We start from the raw sequence: 22,527 nt of genomic DNA on the forward strand, positions 1-22,527 counted from the left end.
TATTATTATTATTATTATTATTATTATTATTATTATTATTATTATTATTACAGTGGTCCCTTGGTATCTTCTGGGGTTTGATTCCAGGACCCCCTGTGGATACCAAAATCCATAGATGCTCAAGTCCCATTAAATACAATGGCATCGCAAAATGGTGTCCCTTATATAAAATGGCAAAAATGAAGCTTTGCTTTTGGGAATTTATACATTTTTAAAATGTTTTCAAACCGTGGCTGCTCAACTCCTTGGATAAAAAAACACAAATCTGTGGATATGGAGGGCTGACTGTAGTTCATTTGTCATTTCTGTATTGAAATTAATACCATTTGTAATGACTGTTAGGGGCGAGCCAGTGTGCGGTAGTGGTTTTGAACAACAGGAAGACAGACTCCACCTCAACATTAGGAAGAACGTCTTGAAGGTAAGAGGTGTTCAATAGTGGAAGACGTTGCTTCAGAGAGTGGTGGAGTCTCCTTCTTTGGAGGTTTTTAAGCAGAAGCTGGATGGCCATCTGTCAGGGATGCTTTGATTGAGAGTTCCTGCATGACAGAATGGGGTTGGATTGGATGGCCCTTGAGGTCTCTTCCAACTCTATGATTTTATAATCCTAGGTCCACAAGGTACAGGAAGAAGTCTTAATTGCTATGAAACCAAGAAAAGGTGTCAGGAGACTGTGTTCAATCTAGAATTTTCCAAGAAACTCTTTTGTGTATGAAATACAACAAAATGCAAAATCCATGGCTGCTTAAGTCCCTTTATATACAATGGCATGGGAGAATGGTGCCCCCTTATATCAAATAGCAAAATCAAGGCTTGCTTTTTTGGGATTTATATGTTTTTGGAATATTTACAAGTCATGGAGGGTGGAATCTGTGGATAAAGAATCCATTGATATGGAAGGCCAACAGTACCTTTGTTGACCAACCAAAATACCGAAAGTGCATAATGCAAAAGAGAGACAGTAGTGGTTTCAGTGTTGGACAATGACTCTGGAGACCTGGGTTCGAATCCCAGCTCAACCATGGAAACTCACTGAGGAGTTTATCACAAGAAGGAGATCAGGAGTTTATCCCGTGAATATCCCGGGAATGAATTCACATAATTACACAAAACGGTTTCACACGACGTCACACAAAACCCGCCATTAAAGTGGTCACAAAGAAGCATTAACACACATCTTTTTACTTTTGGGATTTCAGGAACAACGCATTTCTGATATCACTTTATTTGTGCAATTGCATGAGATAATCATTCGCACAATTACTCACCACTTTCGCTTTATTTGCGGGATGCTTTAAATGAGCTTTAAATCTCTCCTTAATGCCAAAATTAGCCCCAGTGTGATAAACTCCCCAGTGACTTTGGGCAAGTCACACTCTCTCAGCCTCAGAGGACGGCGAGGACATCTCTGAAGAAACTTGCCAAGAAGACCTCATGATTGGCTCACTGCCATAGGTCAGGAACAAGTTGAAGTCACACAACAACAACAACAACTTGGTTTCAATCCCACTAACAACAGAAAAGTAACTTCCCTTGAGAAAAGTAATTGCCCCTCTCTTGCGTGAGGCTATCTGCTTCTTCTTAGGCTGAGTACACTGAATTTCTCACAAATACAATTGTGTGAAATTACATCTGGAAAAAAGTTTTAGTGCTTTATAGGTAAAACTTGCCAATTGCTGCCCAAATGAACGAGTTTTACCTTTGTTGGCACCGACAAACTCAAGAAACTAATTGTGTGGACAAAGCCCCTTTTGTTGAATGTGAAGCCGAAGGCCCTTTTGTTTGATGGAGCCTGGAGGAAGCAAAAGGAGCCTCACTCCGCCAACCAAGGTGTTATCAGTTTGGACGTTGGAGGACTTCCAATAACTCCTTGTCAGAATGAATATCGCTCTCCGGACGTCGCAGCCAAGAGAAAAATACAAAAATTTGGTCACTGAGAAGGGCTTTTGTCTTGTTTTTTCCTTCTTCCCTTCTGCAAAATAAAACAAAGCTCTTTCAAAAGAGAGGGCACGTTTTGTTAAAAATAAAATAAAAAACTCTGGCATGGGGAATTTCTCACAAACCGTTTGCCAACGCAGAGCTCCTGAGCCAAGGTTTGCCTTAAAATGCTGCACAACTGCAACCCTGACTTTAAACACAGGCAGGAAATATCATTATGAAAGGGGAGCCAAGTTTGGAGCGTCAGATGAAGACCTCCGTGTCCGCAGAGAAAAGGGCTGCATCCACAATGCAAAATCAATGCAGTTTGACACCTATTTTAATTGTCATGGTTCAATGTAGACCTCTGTGATGTGTAGTTTTCATAGGATCATAGAACTGTAAGAGACCCAAGGGACATCCAGTCCAACCCCATTCTGCCATTCAGGAACTCTCAGTCAAAGCATCCCCATTGACAGATGGCCATTCAGCCTCTGCTTAATGACCTCCAAAGAAGGAGACTCTTATCACTCTCCAAGGGATTTGTGTTCCACTGTCAAACAGCCCTTGCTATCAGGAAGTTCCTCCTAATGCTGAGCTGGAATCTCTTTTCCTAGAGCTTGCATCCATTGTTTTGCAGTCTGGAGCAGCTAGGCTTGCCATATCCCGATGGGAGGCGTGACTCCCCCGATTTCTAGGGGGCGTTCCCGGTCACGTCACGCCCTTGGGTGGCTGCCCGGCTCCTGGCCCTGCTGCATCCCTATCTTGTGATGGGCTGGAGCTGGCAGGGGAGGGCTCTGCTGCTCTGCCTTGCCCCTCTTGGCCAGCCCTCCCAAGGAGCAGGCTTAGTCAGGCAGGGCAACAAGGCGCCAGGAAGAGGAGCAGAGCCAGGCAGGTCGGCAGCAGCAGTGGCCCCCGCCCATCCAGGCAGGCTGCTGGGAGAGGGGAGGAAAGGGCCCTTTCCTGGACCCCCTGCCCCCCAGCCCTTCTCCTCCTCCTCCTGCTCTTGCAAGGAAGGGGCTCTGAAGCGCCAGGAGAGCTGCCTCATTAAAGGGGAGGGGCGCCTCAGGGACCCAGCCGTCGGAGAGGAAGAGGGGGAAGAGCCTCGGCATTTAGGCTCAGAAGAGGAGGAAGGGGCTGGCACCCGGGAGAGGCAAGAGGGCATCTTCCAGGCCCCTCCTGGGCCCCAGGCTCCCCCCAGGATCGCCCCCATCGGACATTGGAAGCCCCCTCCCTAAGGTCCCCCAAACACTCACCCCTCTCCTCTCTAACCCTCTCTCTGACTCTCTCTCCCCGTTACCCCACTTTAACTGAGCCCTCTCTAACCCCCTTCTATGTACCTCCTTCTCTCCATCTAAACTCCCCTCCAACCCCTCTCTATCTACTCCCCCCTCTCTCTAACCCAGTGATCCCCAAACTGTGCTCTTGAAGGAATTTTGGACTTCAGCTCCCAGAATCTCAGACTACTAAGTAACATGTCTGAGGCTTCTGGGAGTTGAAGTCCAAAATCTCTTAAAGGACACAGTTTGGGAACCACTGCTCTAACCACCTTATTTAATAATAATAATAATAATAATAATAGGATTTATTTATATACCACCCAATCACTGGGAATCCGAGCGGTTTGTGAAATTAACAGCCAAACTACAGTACACAGGCAAATCAGCTCCTGGCACTGAACAAGCAGAGCTCTGCTCTGGAGCCACAACAAACTACATTTCCCAGAATTCCATAGCATTGATCCAGGACAGTTAAAGTACTGTCAGACCGGATTATTTCTGCAGTGTGTATGTAGTCTGAGAGCCCTGCAGAGAGAACAACTCTGGTGCTTTAGAATTTAAGCCCATCTAACCCCCCTCTATTTAAGTTCCTTATTTAAGTCTCTTTTAAGCCCCCCTCTAACCCCTCTCTATCTTACTCCTCTTTATCTAACCCTAATCCCCTCTAGGTACCCCATCTAGCCCTCCTTCTATAGCCCCCTTTCTCAAACCCCCTTATTTAACCTCCCTTTCTATTTAATCCTATATTTTTTAAAAAGAAACCATCAATTTTTCATGTCCTCCATTTTTATAAAAGTGTCCTACATTTGTCCTGGTTTAGAGGTCCTGACTTATGGCAACCCTAGCAGCAGAAAACAAGCTTGCTCCATCCTTTATTTAAACAGGGCCATAATAATAATAATAGTAATAGTAATAATAAATTTTTATTTATATCCCGCCCCTTTGAGGTCAATCGGGGCGGCTAACAATAATAAAATACAATACAATATACCAAAATCTACTTCCCTCCCCCCTTAAAAAGTTATTAAATCAATTATAATTAAAACCAACATATTAAAACAACATAACACATACACACCATTACAAAACAGACAAAAACAAAACAGCAAACTGTGGCAGCATTCCACTCAAATTTCCAGAGAGGACCTTAGGGACTCTCATGAGAAAAGGGTTCCTGAGGCTGGATCATATCACCTCATAACCCTCTCTTCTCCAGGCTAAACATCCCCAGCTCCCTAAGTCTGTCCTCATAGGGCTTCATGGTTTCCAGACCCTTCACCTCCTTTGGACACACTCCAGTTTCTCCACATCCTTTTTAAATTGTGGTGCCCAGAACTGGACACAATATTCCAGGTGGGGCCTGACCAAAGCAGAATATAGTGGTACTATGACTTCCCTCAATCTCGACACTATGCTTCTATTGATGCAGCCTAGAATCGCATTGGCCTTGTTAGCTGCCGCATCACACTGTTGACTCATGTTCAACTTGTGGTCTACTTGGACTCCTAGATCCCTTTCACACATAGAAATCTCCTTAATCCAGGTGCCCTCCATCATATATCTATGCATTTCATTTTTTGTTCCTAAGAGCAGTACCTTACATTTCTCCATCTTTTGTGAGATATTTAGCCTTCTCAGTCAGAAAACTGGTGCCACCACAAAGTACAAATCCCAGGTTTCCACAGCAGTGCTAAACTGCATTAATTCAGCAGTGTGGCAGAACAAGGTGTGGAGCCTGTACACTGGGCCCTTTTAATCTACTGGGGTTTGGTTCATGGACCCCCCATGGATACCAAAATGAATGAAAGCTCAAGTCTCATTCACTACAATGGCATAGTAAACTCGTGTCCCTTATATAAAATGGCAAAACCAAGGCTTGCTATTTGGAATTTATAATGGTATTTTTACTATTTTCAAGCCATGAATGCTTGAATATGTAGATATATAGATAATCCATTCATATGGTGGATCGATTGTAAAAGCAGCAGAAAAAGTGACAGAGGGTTCATCATCGGGACCCTTCCTACCAAAATGGGTCTGTTGGGGGGGTATATGCCATGCTCTGTGCCATAGCTCTACCCATCAGACCAAGGTCTGGCTTACTACATCCCAGGCAAAACCCAGGGTGACCAGACATCCTCCTCTTCCCAGACATGTCCTACATTTCCACTGGCTGTCCAGGAGGAATTCCAAAGCATCCTCCATTCAGAAAAACCAAGCATCCTCCTTTTCCAGGACATGTATTCCATTTCCACCTTCTGTTCAGGAGGAATGCCAAAACATGCTCCATTTGGAGCATGGCAAAGAGGCATGAATTCAAATTGCTAAGGAGTTTATCACACGAAGGAGATCGGAGGTTTATCCCATGAATATCTCAGAAAAATTTCACACAGTGTTGCAACAAACCCACCATTAAAATAGTCACAAAGAAGCATTAACGCGCATCTTTTTACTTTTGGGATTTCACCGACAATGCATTTCTCATATCTCTTTATTTGCACAATTGCATGCAATCACTTGCCATTTCTGCTTCATTTAAATGCACTTTAATCTCTCTTTAATGCTGAAATCAGCAGCAGTGTGATAAAACTCCTAGGAGTGTTTTTAGATTTTAATTTGGGAATGTCCTCCGTTTTTCTGGAATGTCCTCCCTTTCGTGGTGCCCGGTCTTCTTTGTGGTTAGGACATCCTGGGCAAAACCAAGATGGGCTTTTTCTCAGCCCACCTGGCACTTAATCTGCCTCCGCAGCTGCTCTCCTGGCTTCCTGACAACAGCTGGGCAAAGCTCTCTGGGGACTCGTTTGCACTTCATTTGGCAACTGTGGAGAGGTTTCGGCTCCTCTCCCAGCTTGGTGACTGCTGCCCATTTCTGCAAACACCATCTGGATCTACCGCTGTGCCGAGGGTACCCCTGGGCCGGGCCCAAGCGCTTGGCTCCCTAATTGTTTGGGCCAGGGAGGTCTCAGCAACTGCATGCAAGCGGCCGTGCCCATCCTCAAAACAAGCTCCAAATCCCATGAATGGGGCGATCCTAGCAACCAAATGCAGAAGAAACACACACCGTCGTCTCCAAGGCTCCTTCCACCTGCTGCTTTCGGACGGGAAGCTCAGCTGGTTTCAGCTCATTTATTTTGCAATATGTAGCTGAGAAGCTGAAACAGCTCATAAGCTTCCCCTGGAAGAGGGTTAGACTTCCACAATTAGATCACAGTTTAAAGGGTGCAAGGGATTTGGGAAGAGAAACCACTCCCCAACATTAGGAAATCTATGCCTCCAGTGAACACAACAAAACAGTTCTTACTCCACATCTGCAGCTTTGATTATTTGCGGTTTTGATTAATACGTTCTCTCTAGGAATCTCTAGGTCCTCTGGCACAACTCTGCCAGAGGTTGACCATAAGAGTTGTGCTGGAGAACCTGGACGTTCCTAGAGAAAACACTTCTCATTTGTAGGTCCTCCAGAATGATTCTACGGTCAACCTCTGGCAGAGGATGACCACAGAGTTGCATTGGAGGACCTGGAGATTCCAAGGCCCCATCTCCACTTAGAATTAAACAGGTTTGCGATTCGCCTTCCCTCCATTTCGGTGAACCGATTCCAAAAGGTCCGTCGTTCCCACTATGAAAGTGAATCTTTTCATTATCCTCTTGTAATCGCTTCTTTTTTGGCATGATTGTCGTCCCCACTAGTTTGCGGCGCTTCAAAATGCATGTCAATCATCTGTGCGTCATCGGTGACGTAAGCGGCAGCCCAGATTGGGAACTATTTTTTTTAAAAAAAAACGGATAGAAGATTCTGCTCATTGGTTTTGCAGCTACATGCCTCAGTGAGCTGCCGTCGGCCCAATCGCCCGTAACTGCAAGTAGTTGCAAAATCAATTAATTGAATCTTCTATCAATTTTAATAAAATCATGAGCCCATAGGTCACACCAGAAGCACAAAGGAAGAGCTGAGAGATCTCCCAAAAACTGGGGAGGGAAGGTAAACACCCCTCTGCCATTAGTCCCTCTCCTCCAGAATGATGCAATTCAGATCCGTCGTTCTCACTTGTTGAACATGCTCCGGAATCGATTCTTTCCAAAAGAACCGCTAGAAAGCTAGTGTTGAAAACCAGGTTTTTTTGCGTTTGCCTTGCTTTATCACGACAGAAATCGATCAAAGTAAGACTGGAAGCAGTTTCAAATGGGAACGGCGGTCATATAACCCGATCAGCAATTTGCTTTAAATCATAGTGGGAAAGCAGCCCTAGAGAGGTGTTCTGTCGCGTTATTTGCATTTATTCCCACATTCATGGAGGTCCTTCACCCCAACCCCAGTGAATGCGGAGGGAACATTATGTGTGTGTGTGTGTGTGTGTGTGTATACACATGCAGATACACACACACACAGAGTCCTCCCTCTGTTTTTGCAGTCTTCGGACTCGCACCCCTTGCTTATGTGCAAGAGACAAATGGAAGGAGAATGAATATAGAGGAGTGTATGAGATTAACAATAAAGTAACACATTTCCATAATTCATCAAAAGTGATAGATGTTCTTACAGGTATAATTTATCTCACTGAACCTTGTATTGTGCAAATTGTTATTTTCTCTGTGATTTTGTTGGGGTTTTTCAACATTTAACATGCAAGATCAGGGTCAAATAGATGCAAAAGTTGATAGGAGAAGTCCATCTAGGGCTTATTTAAAGCAGTGGGTGGGCAACTTCAGTCTAATCTGCCCTACCAAAATAATGCATTTTGACACCACTTTAACTGCCATGGTCCATGCTGTGGAATCCTGGGAATTACAAATCCCAGAATTCCATAGCATTGAGCCATGGCAGTGAAAGTGGTCTTGAACTGCATTATCTCTGCTCTGCAGATCAGACTACATGGGATCTGGGGACTGTTTTCCTCTTCCCAAACTCTCCTCCATGGGCCACATTGTCCTAGGGCAAGCTTGGACTGTTTTCCTCTGTGGACTTTCTCAAAATGGTGGCAAGAAATGACATCGTAGCACTTTTCTGCAATTTATGTGGGGTAAGAGAAAGAATTTGCCAGCAGTGTTTGGGTGATTTTCAGACTGAAAACCACACAAACTCCAGTTTAAAAAATTTGAGGAGTTCTGGGGGGCTTTGGGGGTAGTGCCAAGGTGGGTCTTGGCAGGGCTCTCCAGTGGGGGGGGGGGCCCACCTGGATGGGGGACTGGGGGGGGGGCATGAGCAGCTGTGGTACAGGAGGAATACAAACATAGAGTTGGAAGAGACCTCAAGGGTCACCCAGTCCCTCCCCATTCTGCCATGCAGGAAGACACAATCCAGTCTCTGTTTAAAAACCTACAAAGAAGGGGACTCCACTACACTCAGAGGCAGCGTCTTCCGCTTTTGAACAGCTCTCACCATCAGGAAATAGGGGATTATCACACGGAGACACTTAATGTATTTAAATTGTTGGCAAAACGCTCCAGAAGCACAGAGGTGTGATAGCCGGCTGCACTTCTAAATCATCATTGGGGCATTCCGCTCCTCTCCTATTGACAAAGCATTTGCAGAGCAGCCATTTCTTCAATACTGTAATGGGAAACTTTCATTATTGAAGAAATGGCTGTTCTGCGAATGCTTTGAGGATGGGAGAGGATGCCTCAATGACGATTTAGAAGTGCGATCAGCTATCACACTTCTGTGCTCCTGGAGACTTTTGCCAACAGTAAACTTCCTGCGTGATAATCCCCTTATAGTTTGCATCCACTGCTCCATGTCTGAATCTCTGGATCAGCAGAAAATACGCTTGCTCCCTCCTCAATAGGACACCCCTTCAAGTATTTAAACAATATGATATTCTTTATGTTCAGCAAAGAAAACAAAAATAATGATTACCGAAGAAATACATACATTCAGCCTAAATAGTGAAGAAATTGAAATAAAGCGTTTCCCATTCCTAGATCAAGCATTGATTGGAATGGGGACTGCAGTCAAGAAATAAGAAGGAGACCAGGGAGTTTATCACACAGGACGGATCCTGTACAGGAACTGAATTTAAACTGCAAAAATCCTGCAGAAGTGGATAGATTTTCAGACAATGTTGGGGGTTAATCTGAACAGAAAGTGGACAAAACCCACACAAGTGGGTTGATTTTCACATGACATAAGGGTTAATGAGTATCAATGCGACATTAACCTGAACAGAAACTCTACAAAACCGGCTCTTTTTTACTTTCGGAACATCCCGAAAGTAAAAAGCAGTAGGCTTTGTCAAGCTTCCACTCAGGTTAATGTCGCATTATTTCTTATTAACTCCAATGTGTCTGAAAATCAACCTGCTTTGCGGGTTTTTCCAGATTTTTAAATCCTGTTTCTGCACAGGATCTGTTCTGTCTGATAAACTGGGAAGAGCAACCATCAACGAACTAAACAAGATCCTAAAGTGTAAAGAGATACAGCTGAGCACTACAGTTTGAATCATCCAGTCCATTGTATTCTCCATCACCTCGTATGGATAAGAGAGCTGGACAGTGAAAAAAGCAAGCAAGAAGAAAATCAGCTCCTTTGAGATGTGGTGCTGGAGACGAATGCTCAGAATACCATCCATGGATAAAAAGACAAGCAAATGGATCCTGGAACAGATGAAGCCCAAACTTTCCTTGAAAGCCAAGATGATTAAATAGAGGCTGTCATACTTTGGCCACATCATGAGAAGGCAAGACTCACCGGAAAAGACAACAATGCTGGGCAAGATGGAGGGAAGAAGAAAGAGAGGAAGGCCACATGCCAGATGGATAAACTCAATCAAAGAGGTCACAAGCCTGGATTTGCAAGACCTGAGCAGAGGAGCAGAGGACAAGGAGGCTTGGAGGGATCTCATCCACAGGGCCGCCATGAGTCAGGGTTAACCGAAGGGCAGTTAACAACAACGACAACTGCAACAAAGGACTTTGTAAAACATTTGTCCAAAGCAAAAACCTGTTTTTGATCTGGGAGCCACCCGTTTAATTAAGATTTCTGTCTCAGTTTTCAAACAGGAAAAGTATGGTTTTTGTGGGTTTTTCAGGCTCTGTGGCCATGTTCTAGAATCATAGAATCGTAGAGTTGGAAGAGACCGCAAGGGCCCTGATCCAGTCCAACCCCATTCTGCCATGCAGGAACTCACAATCAAAGCACCCACTATGACAGATGGCCATCCAGCCTCTTCTTAAAGACCTACAAGGAAGGAGACTCCACTACACTCCGAGGAAGGAGTTTGTTCCACTGTTGAACAGCCCTTACTGTCAGGAAGTTCCTCCTAATGTTCTCAGAGTGGAATCGCTTTCCTGTAGCTTCATACATTTTCCGGGCCTGTTTCCTGAGACAGCAGAAAACAAGCTTGCTCCCTCTCTCACACATGATATCCTTTCAAATACTGTATTTAAAACAGGGCTATCTAGGCTTGCCATTTACGGTGGTGGGCGGGACTCCCGCCCCCTGGGGGGCGTGCCCGGTCCGTCCCGCCCCCAACCCCGCCCCGGGTGGCTGCCAACCTGAGCTCCCAGGGCTGCTGCCTGCCTTCTATATAGAGTGCGCGGTGTAGCATGCTGAGCAGCACAGCAGGAGACTGAACCCAGCAGGGCTGGGTCTGCTGCACTGCACCCTGCCTATTGGCCAGCCCTCGCTTCCTTATTTGGGCAACATCCGAGCAGGGAGGAATTACACTCAGGCGAGCTGCTGCTTCCCCTTTTCTCTTTCCCCTCCTTCTCTCTATTATGTTCCGTCTTTTTCTTCTCCTCCTCTTCCCCTCCTCTTCCTCCTCTCCTTTTTCTTCCTTTCTCCCCTCTCCTCATCTTCTTTTTCTCTTTCTTCCTCTCTCTAAGCCCCTCCCTTCTTCTCAGGGGTCCAGGGCTTCTCTAAGGCTTGCCCCCATTAGAAAAGGAAAAAGCTTTGGATCTGTCCCATAAATCCTCCTAAGTGAGACATCCTGGGAAAAAGAGGGGGTTGGGGGTTGGAGGGGCAAGGAAAGGAGGAAGGGGGGAATTCCTAAGAGGCTTGGGAGTGGGAAATGTAGTTTGCAATGGACAAGGGTCTGCCTTGGTCTTCAAATGCTGTGCCTGCTTGGGGTGGGAAATGTAGTTTGCAATTGCACAAGGGTCTGCTGTGATCTTGCAAATGCTATGCCTGCTTGGGAGTGGGAAATGTTCTTTAGAATTGGGGGGGGTGTTTTGGCCAGAAAGAGAAGTACATTTTCAGCCTTCTGTCTAGAAATAATGCCAAAAATGTCCTCCATTTTGAGCATGCCTAAGAACATGCATTTATATTACATTTTTAAAAAATTTCAAATTTTCATGTGTCCTCGATTTTTAAAAACATGTCTACATTTGAAAATGTGGTCCTACATTTGTCCCAGTTTGGAGGTCCTGCCTTATGGCAACCCTAGGGCTATCATATCACCTCTTAACCTTCTTTTCTCCAGCGAGAGAGAACATGGCCACGAGCCTGAAAAACCCACAAAAAACTATGGATGCTGGTCATGAAAGCCTTTGACTTTCACAAGGAAAAGTATGGTCTTGTATGTTTTGAATGAGAAGCTGTGAGCAACTTGGTTGTACTTAATGCCAAACACTTCATGCCATACCAGCCCCTAGCCTCAGGTTTTGCCCAGAGAACCCTCAAGGCCTGGGATGATCCACAATTGGCAACCTTCACCCACACTAACCAAAGTCATATCAAGCCAATTCTCAGGTTTCCACCTTTACCACCAAGAAATAAAACGTTTTCTCCTCCAGAGGATTAAGAATTAAGAGGGTGCGGTGGACGTAAAGCAAGGGCAATCGGTTTCAATTGGCTGCAATGTGATTTGTGAAGAGCGACAGCCGGATTCTCAAAAAAAAAACCCTGTTCCTGACATCATCCTTTTGCTTAAATCTATGGAGAAACACAGGGCTTTAAAGTAGGCATTTTTAAGGGGGTAAAGCAGTGTTGCCAATGGGGTGACTTTCATACAAAAGGGACTTCCAGAGCTTTTTGGTGTGATTTTGGTGCTGTCTATTTCGTGCGTTTTGTGACTTTGCCCATTTCAGCTTCCAGCCCTGACGCTGAGAGCGAGGCTGGGGCTACAGAGAGAGCAACCAACCTTGGCAGTGTCACGTGGTCGCCGCCCCGCCCTCAGGAACGCTCTCTCTCTCTCTCTCTCAGCCCCGACTCCTCTTAAGTCTAGCTTCCTAGACTTAAGCGTACTTCCCAGATGCATGGGAATTGTAGTTTCATTGTGACACCAACTCTTTTTCACAAAACTACCTTCCCAGGGTTCCCTAGCACTGAGCCAGGCAGCTAAAGCAGTCTCAAACTTGATTATTTCTGCAGTGTGTCTTGGACCCAACTCAGGCTGCATCTTCACTCATAGAGACAACCAGTTTCATACCATTTTTAACTGCCATGGCCCAGTGCTATGAAATCCGGGGAATTGTAGTTTTCACACCAGAGTTTGCTGAGGGAGAAGGTTAAATGTTCCGAAAACTAGAATTCCCAGGATTCCTAGCACTCAGCCAGGGCAATTAAAGGGGTGTCAAACTGGATTATTTCTGGCAGTGCGGTGCAGCTGAACATGTTCTATTTGGCACAAAGCTCCTGGACCCCCTTCATGCAAAATAAGCATCTTAAAAGTATATGAAAGACGAAAGATTCTTTGGTTGGTTTTAAATGGTAATTTTGAGAGTTGAAATAAGTTCCAATTATTTTTATTCAATGAGGGCTACTTTTAATTGCCATATAACATTATGGGGACTTTGGGGGATTTGACTGAATTTTGGTGAGATATGGGGGATTTGGGGAGTTTTTGGGCCAAACATTTGGGGAATTATCTTCGAGGCGTTTGGCAACACTGCTAAACATTGCCTCCAGCATTTGATGCCTCTCTTCTGACTGGAGGTCAGTATGTAATTCATTATCAGCATATTTTTATTTCAGTTTCATCTTTTAATAGGCGTCACAGCCAAACAGATGGAAACGGGGGTTTCATCATGAGGACATTGCTACATTATTTTTTTGCAAAGTGGACATATTAACAGTATATCAGCTCTTGAGGAGCATGAAGGAATGGCTCAATTTCCCAATAACGATACCCCTTTTAGATTTCGGCAGCTGTGCTGGACAAAAAATACCCATTTAAGGCGGGGAGAAGGACATGTGTTTACTTACTAGCAACAGGAACACCAACAAGATTGCAATATTCCCATGGGCCAAGAAAACTCTGCAACTGCTCAGTCCCTCACATCTCCATTCCAAACTAAGCTGAATTCTATGCAGAATCCCTGATAATTTGAGATCGCTTGCAGGATCTAATTGGGAAGGATCCCTGGTTGGCTGGATTCCCTGCCAGATTCGAATTGCTTGGCAAAGAGGAAACCCATATTTTTAAAAGAAGATTTAAGCACAGCACACAATTGGCAAAAGGAGTTAGACACGGCATCTTATCTCATCTAATTGTCCAACTTATATGCAGAAACATAGTGTAAAGGAAAGCAGGATTGGACACAGAAGAAGGAGGATTGAAAAATAGGGGGAGAATATCACCAATCTAAGATATGCAGATGACACCACAGTACTAGCACAAACCTCAAAGACCTGGAACAACTACAGTACTAAGAAAGGTCAGGAAAACGTGCAAAGGCAGCTTACTATTAACATAAAGAAAACCAAAATAAAGACCACAGGGAACCTACACAAATTCGACAACGAAGAAATAGAAATAGTAAAAGAGTTTCATACCGGGATCAAACCTGATTGGAAGGGGACTGTTTCCCAGGAAATCAGAAGAAGATTAAGATGGGAAGGGACATGCCATGAAAGAACTAGAGAAGATCCTAAAGCAAGGATATGCAACCGAGCACAAAAGTAAGAATTGTGTATTGTATTCCCGATTACCATGTATGGATGTGAGAGTTGGACACTAAGAAAGATATAGAAGAAAATCCATTCATTGAGATGTGGGCTGAGAAGAGTGCTGAGGATCCATGGACAGCCAAAGGACAAAGAAATGGGTCTGAGCAGATCAAGCCGAAAGAAGCCAAGATGACAAAACTCAGGTTGTCATACTTGTGGCTACATATGAGAAGACATGAACACTGGAAAGACAGTAATGCTAGGAAAGGTAGAGGGAAATAAGAAGGCCTCATGCAAGATGGATGGACTCTAGATTCAAGAGACCTTTGAGTATGAGTTTGCAGGAGTTGGGCAGAGAAGTGAGAACAGAGGGGGGTCTTGGAGATGTCATGCCATGCGTCCCGATCGACTCGAAGGCAGTTACCAACAAATCAGTGTGATGGAAAGAACAGGAAAGCTGTTGGGTTTTTGGCAAGGGAGGATCACAGGGCTTGTAGCCTTACTTTATCTCGAAAATTCTTCATGGGAAAATCAAGACATGACTCAAGATGCACTACAGTCTCTGGGCTTAGGACAAGGATAAAGATGCAGAACATCTCCTCTTCCTATTGTCGAGTTAACGGAATGAGAACTACTTTTGAATTCTGAACTCAGTTGTTTGCAATGCTCTGAGCTGAGGAGAAGGGAGGAACGAGAGAAACAGGGAACTTTAAAAGGAGCTGAAAAGTGGACAGCAGAGGATCAGGCAGAAGGTGTCCCTGCCAAAGCAGGACACTTGAAGGTTAGGCATCTCAGGCTGATTTTTAAAGTCTGCTTCATCGTGTACCACAGCAGGTCCAAAAATTTAAAATCAAACATACTATAAAATCAAAAATGAAAAACCCTACCTCATCACAAGGCTCAGAGGATGCAAAAGAACAGGAGTGACACAACCAGCAAAAGCTCCAATGCCTGAGAGCATAAAAATAGTTTCAGTTGGTCCTGTTAAGGAGTGTCAGGTCAGCAGCAGTTTAATCTCCTGCCTGAGCAATATGAAAAGACTCCTGCATAGACAGCGGTGTACCAAAATTCCCTGACCATGCAGATCATTTTTAACCCACACTCCTCATCTCTCTTCAACAATCCTTTTCCAGGTCTGAGGCTGCTAGGATGAACAGGAAAGGGAAAAGACTTCTTCTCGGCCCGCTCCCTAAGCTCCCAGATGCAGAAGGTATATCTTTACCACCAATGCATCAAGGTCAAGAAGGATAGTGTCGAGATCAAGGGGAAGCCATAGTGCTACTCCTATTCTGCTTTGGTCAGCCCCACCGGGAATACTGTGTCCAGTTCTGGGCATTAAAAATCAAAAAGGATGTGGAGAAACGGGAGCCATGTGTCCAGAGGAGGGAGACAAACGGTGAAGGGCCTGGAAACCACCTGGGGATAGTTGGCCTGGAGAAGAAAGGTTAAGAGGTGATATGATAGCCCTCTTTAGGTATCGTGAAGGGGGTCACATTGAAGATGGAGCAACGTGTGTTCTGCTGCTCCAGAGAATAGGACGCAATGGAACCAATGGATGCAAACTGCAGGAAAAAGAAATTCCAGCCAACATTAGGAGGAACTTCCTTACAGAAGGGTGTTTGACAGTGGAACACACTCCCTCAATGGAGAGTGAGGGAGTCTCCTTCTTTGGGGTCTAATTGCAGAATCTGGAGGCCACTGTCGGGGATGCTTTGATTGTGATTTCCTGAGGGCAGAATGGGGTTGGAGTGGACGGTCCGTAGGGTCTCTTCCAATCTAGGATTCTATGGGACCCCCCCCCCATGAGGGTCACCCATGTGATCCACATCCCCTGCATACGCGATGGATACCTCATGCCTGAGAACCACCTGCTAAGGTTAGGACACACTGCTAACATTTGTCCAGGATGCGAATGAATACTCACACCCATCTGCCCAATGACAGAACCTCTGACTCGCTACAGGAGTGAACCAACTGCGCACCATAAAGAAGCAGGGGTTCTGCAGGTTTGAAGTCAGACACATCCCTCGCACCCTTACAATCACACGAGAATTCATCTTGGAGAGGTTTTTCTCTCAAATGGTTCTTCAAAAATGGATCCGTTCTCCTTCTCACTGAAGGTGTGTAGGTAATGGCTTTGTTCTCCATCTCTTGCTCTGCAGGCATAATACAGAGGAACTAGTGAGGACAAGGTGATGGGGCAGAACTTACTGGGTCACAAGTGTAGCTGTCTGAGTGTGGACCATGAGACCTAGGTTTCGAAACCCTGCTCAACCATGGGAAACCCGCTGGGTGATCCGGGGCAAGTCACATCCCCACTCCCCCATCTCTAATGGGGAAACTTGTCTGATAAAGTTTTACTGAAAGCCAGGGTTGAGTGTAGGACTAACGACTCTGAGAGTCCGTGGTTCGAATCCCTGGTCAGCCACAGAAACCCACTGAGTGATCTTGGACAAGTCGCACTCTCTGAGCTCAGGAAGGCACTGGCAAACCTTCTCAGGAATATTTGGTCAAGAAAACTGGGACAGGGCTGCATGTTTTTTAGGAGTCAGCATGGTGCAGTGGTTTTATTTACTATTTATTGTTTGTTTGTTTGTCATTTGTATGCCACCTTTCCCCAGGAGGGACCAAGGCAGCTTCCAGATAAAATCATTTTAAATCCAGTAAAATTCAAAACAACTAAAATCATCTACACACAAATATAAAATCATATAAAAATATACCAAAGTTCAAAACATAGCTAAAATCGCCTCCACTGTAAAAAACTCCCACCTGATATGATTATATATCTAATGCCGGACTTAAATAAAAATGTCCTGGCCTGCCAATGCAAAGCAAGCAGTTTAAGTGTTTGGACTAGACTTCGCTGAGACCTGGGTTGAATTGCTGCTAATAGTGTCCCCCAAAACTACCAGTCCCAATTCCATAGCATAGACAGTAGCGTTTAAAGCAAGTGTTTGAGTGGTGTAGTTATGCAAGGAAGATGGCAGCCTTGGCCTCTAAAAAGATTTAAAGCATCTGAAGGGCAGAAAATCAGTGAGAGAGTCAACCACATCTGCAGCCTAGAAAATGTGTCATCCTTTGAACCAAAGAGAAGTCCCATTTGGTACTTGCATGGAGCACTTTAAGTACTGTCGATGAATCGACTTGAGAGAGCACTTTTAATTATGTACTTCAAGGTATTGGATTGGGAAAAAGAAAAAAGATGGAAGGGAGAGAAGGGGAAATACGCATGAGAAAAAGAGAGATTCCAGTGTCCGAGGAGCATTTGACTGGGCAGAGCTCAGAGGAGAAAAGGATGAGAGAACCTTGAGTTGTAAGAGACCCCAGGGCATCCAGTCCAACCCCATTCTGCATGCAGGAACTCTCAGTCAAAGCACCCCCAACAGAGGGTCATCCACCCCTATTTGAAGACCCTCCAAAAAGAGACCCACCATCCTCCAAGGCACTGCGAAAAGCTCTTCTGTCAGGAGTTCCCCTAATGTTGAGCTGGAATCTCTTTTCCTGCAGTTTGCATCCATTGCTCTGTGGCCCAGTCTCTGGAGCAGCAGTAAAACAAGCTTGCTCCCCCAATGTGACACCTCTTCAAATATTTTAAAACATGTCTATGCTTCTCTTAACTTCCTCGCCTCCAGGCAAACATTCCATGCTCCTCGTCTCGTCCTCTAGGGCTCATGGTTTCCCAACCCTTCACCATTTTGGTGGCCCTCCTCTGGACATGCTCCAGATTCTCAACATGCCTTCTTGAATTGTGGTGCCCAGAACTGGACAAGCATAATTATATTTTATTAATGTGCACGCCAGCATACACAGGTGGCGTTATAATGCGGCTTTAACCTTAAGTGGAGGTTAAGCCTCTGGGAAATAAATGGTGTGTGCAACCGTGGTGCAGGCGCCGCACTGAACACAGAAAACCCCCACATTGAAACTAATGGGTTTGAATTACAATTTCCCCCCATACGCTGGTGGTGTGTGTGGGGGGGGGGGTGTTCCAGAATGAACCCGGCACATATAGGGGAGGGCCCAGAACTGGACACAGTATTATCCAGGTGAGGTGATGCCTGACCAAAGCAATTCGGGGGCACTATACTTCTCTTGATAGACACATACTTCTATGAGGCAACCAAGAATCACATTGGCCTTTTAGCTGCTGCATCAAAACTGTTGACTCATATCAACTAGTGGTCTACTAGGACTCCCAGACCCTTTCAGATGTACTGTTTATTAAATAGGGTGCCCCATTCTATACTTGTGCATTTCATGTTCCGCTAAATCAAGTACCGTACATTTCTCTGTGTTGAATTTCTTTTCCTTGGCTGGCCAGCTTCTATCATTAAGGCCATTTTGAAGTGATCTTCTTCTCTCTTCTGGGGTATTTAGCTATTCCTCTCTTAGTTGGATGTCACTGCAAATTTGATAAGCATGTCCCGTGCTTTCATAATTGATAAAGAGGTTGAATAGCATAGGCCCAGGACAGAACCACCATTAGATCTCCCCACTGGTCACTTTTCTCCCAGGAGGAAGAACATAGATGGATTGAATCAAGCTAGCTGCGGGGATTCTGGGTCCTGTGGTCCCAAAAACGTCAGCCTTCCATTTTTGTCCAATTAATCTTAATACTAGCAATTAAGCAAAGATCATAATAATTTCTTTCTCCTGCATCCAAACCAAAGGTCAGATTGCTAAGGTCATATCATGCCTTCTTTTTCATCAAAGAAAGCCAAGGGAGTTGGGTATGTTTAGCCTGGAGAAGATACAATGAAGGAGTGACATGATAGCCCTGTTTTAGTATTTGAAGGGGTGTTCATATGAGAGGAGGGAAATAAGCTTGTTTTCCTGCTGCTCCAGAGAACAGGAGATGGCCGCAATGGATGCAAGCGGCAGGAAAGAGATTACACCCAACATTAGAGGAGCTTCCGTCAGTGAGAGATGTGCCACAGTGGAACGCTTCCCTTGGAGTGTGGGGGAGTTTCTTTTGGAGGGTTTTAAACAGAGGCTGGATGGCCATCTTCGTCAAGTGTGCTTTGACTGAGAGTTCCGGCATGGCAGAATGGGTGTTGACGGGATGCCCTTGGGGTCTCTCTCCAATTCTATGATTCTATGGCACCTCTTTTAAAGAGATGCCCAATCCCTTGGGGGCCGGGTCAGAGATGAAAGGGGGACCCTTCCTTCTTCTTCTCTCCTCTACTCCCAACCTTTAATCTCTAAAGCCTTCATTTCATCCCCCAAACCTTGAAATTTCAACCCACGCGCCACCTTGGCGGGAGTGGGCTGCACTCTCTGATCCGTCCAGCTCCACCGTCGCCCATTAAATGGTCAGCCTGGCTGCTTTTTTTTAGGCCCCTGTTTCTCATGACCACAGAGCAAGCCAAGACCGGTCTGGCACCCGAACATGCAGATCCTCAGGGTCAGTTTCCTTCCAGAGTTAAGGGCAAAGCTATGTAAGAAGGACTGGGGATTTTCTGCTGAAAACCTTGTGCCACAGAGAACAGAAAACCTGTTGGTGAAGTAGAGGTGGTAAGAAATTTGCATCAAGCAGGCAGCGATTAACGCTTGCTTTACACAGATCTGTTGTCTTCGCCCCACCCGACCAGGGGCCTGCTGCTTAATAATATATAATAATATATAATATTTTTATCAACTACCCAAATCCGAGAGTTGGAAGAGACCCAAAGGTCATCCAACCAACCCCATTCTGCCCCATGCAGGAAGACACAATCAACTGTCTCATACCTTCCACCATTGCATTGAGGTGGAGGACAACAAAAAATTAACACACAACATACACCAAGCACAACATCAGTTAAACACAACTCCCTGTAAAACAACCATCATTTCATCCCAACCTCCTACTGACTGTCAAGTCCCAGGCAATGATTCAGGTGATTAATTCCATATTAAAGCACTATACTTTTGTACTTTTAATTGGTGGTTTTAAAAAAAAAAAATATGCAAGCTGCTTTGTGTCCCTTTGGGGAGAAGGCAGGAAATAAAAATATGATGATGATGATGATGATGATGAGTGATGATGATGAGATGAAAATGTAGTGGTCTGGGCTCCGAGGGAAGGGAAACCCAGTGCGTCCTTCATCTTCCCCTCGATGTCTGAGACATCTCAGCTATTCAACATTTTATCACTGACTTGGATTACAGAATTGGGGCATACTCACCAAATTTGAAGATGACACCCAAATGAGGAGGAGTAGCTAATCTCCCAGAGTGACAGGATCAAGGTTCAAAAGATGACGGAATAGACTAGGAAGTTGGGCAGAGCTAACAAAATGAAATTCAAACGGGAAATGTAGGTATTACTGCACTTTGGGTCAGAAAAATGAAAATGCAAGATATAGGATCCGGGGGGAACACCTGGCGAAAGAAACTTCGCGTGAAAAGGACTCATGTTCAACTTGTGCCTACTTGGACTCCAGATCCTTTCAACAGATAAGTCTCTCGTTCAGCCATTCCCCCATAATCCTATAACTGTTTGCATTTCATTTTTACAGCCTAAGTGCATTACCTTACATTTTTTCTCCAGTTAAATCCATTTTGTTACTTTGGCACGGCTTTCTAGTCTATTCAGGTCATTTTTGAATCTGAACCGTCCTCTGGGGTGCAGCTACTCCCCTAATGTGTCATCTGCAATTTTATAAGTAGGCCTAATTCTGTTCCCAACATTGATTAAGATGTGAATAGCCCGGGGGCCAGGACCAGCCCCACTGAACGCCCCACTGGTCACTCTCTTCAGACGAAGAAAGAAGCCATTGCTGAAGCATCCTTTGAGTTTGGTCATCAACCAAGTCATATCCACATAAAGTTGCAAATTTCTAGCCAACATTTTTTCAAAGACATGAACTGAGCGAAGGGAAAGAAAAGCTGGTGCCACACAGTCTGGTTCATTCTGGGGGCCACCTTTTCACTGCAACTCTCCAAACCCCACCACCAACAACATGGGAGTTGCAGTCCAAATTTGTGCCCCTGTTAATTTCCCAAAGTAGCTTTAATTTTCGCCTCCCCAAGTTCGCGCCCAAATGCCACCACAAAAGCAATCTTCCCTACATCTTATGTCTTTCGGTGAATGAGAAAGGGCTGCATCTGCCACAGAATCATGCATTTGACACTGCTTTTGACGCATGGTAAAAAGCATGCAATGCTGTAGTTTTGTGAACTATTTAGCTTTCTCTGGGACTACAAAAACCGAACTAGAAATTGTGAAGGATGGAGCATGGACGGTTAAAGCGTGCCAAAACGCTTAATCTGCATGCAGATGCACCCAAACCTAAGTTACTCACCTGAAGGTGGCTGAGAGGCTGGCTCTCAAAGATTTAAGACCTGGTTCCAAAGCATGTAGAAGGAAACAAAAAGTAACTTATAAAAATACTTTTTGCAAAAATTAAAAATTAAATTAAATCAAACTTTTGTTTTGGTTTTCCCAAATACTTCCAAGGCGAGCAGAACTTCCAGCTCCTTAATGAAATCCACTGGAGAAGGCTCTTTGCAGGCCCTACTCTCGAGGAGGCAGGGAGATGCAAGTGCCCCCAAGACCCACTTGGCTCTCCCATTCTTTTGCTAGCCAGGATCTCTCCATCAGCAAAGCTGAGGCTGAGCAAGGTCTGGATGAGTGGGAGGACTGCGAGGCAGCCTCGAGGCAAGGCAGCTGCAAAGGGAGGACTTTGGGGAATGTAATCTGTGTTCTGCAAATAGCCTGGAAAGGCTGCTAAAAGGTTCTGTTTGGAAAAGTTTGCGGACGCTGCGGGCTTCAGGAAAGGCAAGAGAGGCCCAGCCCCTGGTGGCGGCCTTTGGATGCAGCCCAGGAGCAGCATCTTTTGGTGGAGGAAGAGAGTTTGAAGAGACCCAAGGGCAGATTGGTATTGCTTCCTGCGTGCTCGTTTTGTTTGTTGTTGTTGTATTTTATTATTTTATTTATATAATTATTATTATATTGTTTGATAGTGTTCTTTTTATTATAATATAAAAATATTTATTTTATTTTTAATTATTTATTTATATTTATATTATTATAATGTTAGTGTTGTTGTTCTTTTATTATATATTATATAAGATATTTATTATTTTTTATTTTATTATTTATTATAATAAATAATTTATATTTTAATTTATTATTATATTATTTATATTAATTATTGTTATGTTAGTATTGTTTTCTAATTTTATTATTATCTATAGATTATATTTATTAATTATTATTTTATTATATTATTTAATATCATATTGATATTATTTTTGTGTTGTTTCTATTTTATTATTATATTATATTTATGTTATTTTATTATACTATTTAAATATAATACATTGTTTATTAGTATATCTATTAATCTATTTTATTATTTTATATTTTACTATTATAATTGTTATTATTATTATTACCACATAATTAAGAACTATTTGCTTCCTTGGCTAATTTAAGGACGAATTGAAGTCCTATTTGTTTTAGAAGGCATCTGCTGCTTACTTTGTCTTTTAATGTTATAATAGTTAGTACTA

The 22,527-nt window shown here is 44.2% G+C and overlaps 2 protein-coding genes across 2 annotated transcripts in view; both read right to left on the bottom strand.

Annotated features, from left to right (window-relative positions):
* LOC121919807 (protein FAM71C-like) overlaps positions 1-22,527 on the bottom strand; it is a 1,121,343-nt gene that overhangs the window by 183,388 nt on the left and 915,428 nt on the right. The window lies entirely within an intron of this gene.
* Positions 1-22,527, bottom strand: part of SCARA5 (scavenger receptor class A member 5) — a 165,979-nt gene that overhangs the window by 132,990 nt on the left and 10,462 nt on the right. The gene's annotated exons all lie outside the window — the stretch shown is intronic.

Source organism: Sceloporus undulatus, chromosome 1 (assembly GCF_019175285.1).
Source record: "Sceloporus undulatus isolate JIND9_A2432 ecotype Alabama chromosome 1, SceUnd_v1.1, whole genome shotgun sequence".
NCBI lineage: Eukaryota > Metazoa > Chordata > Lepidosauria > Squamata > Phrynosomatidae > Sceloporus > Sceloporus undulatus.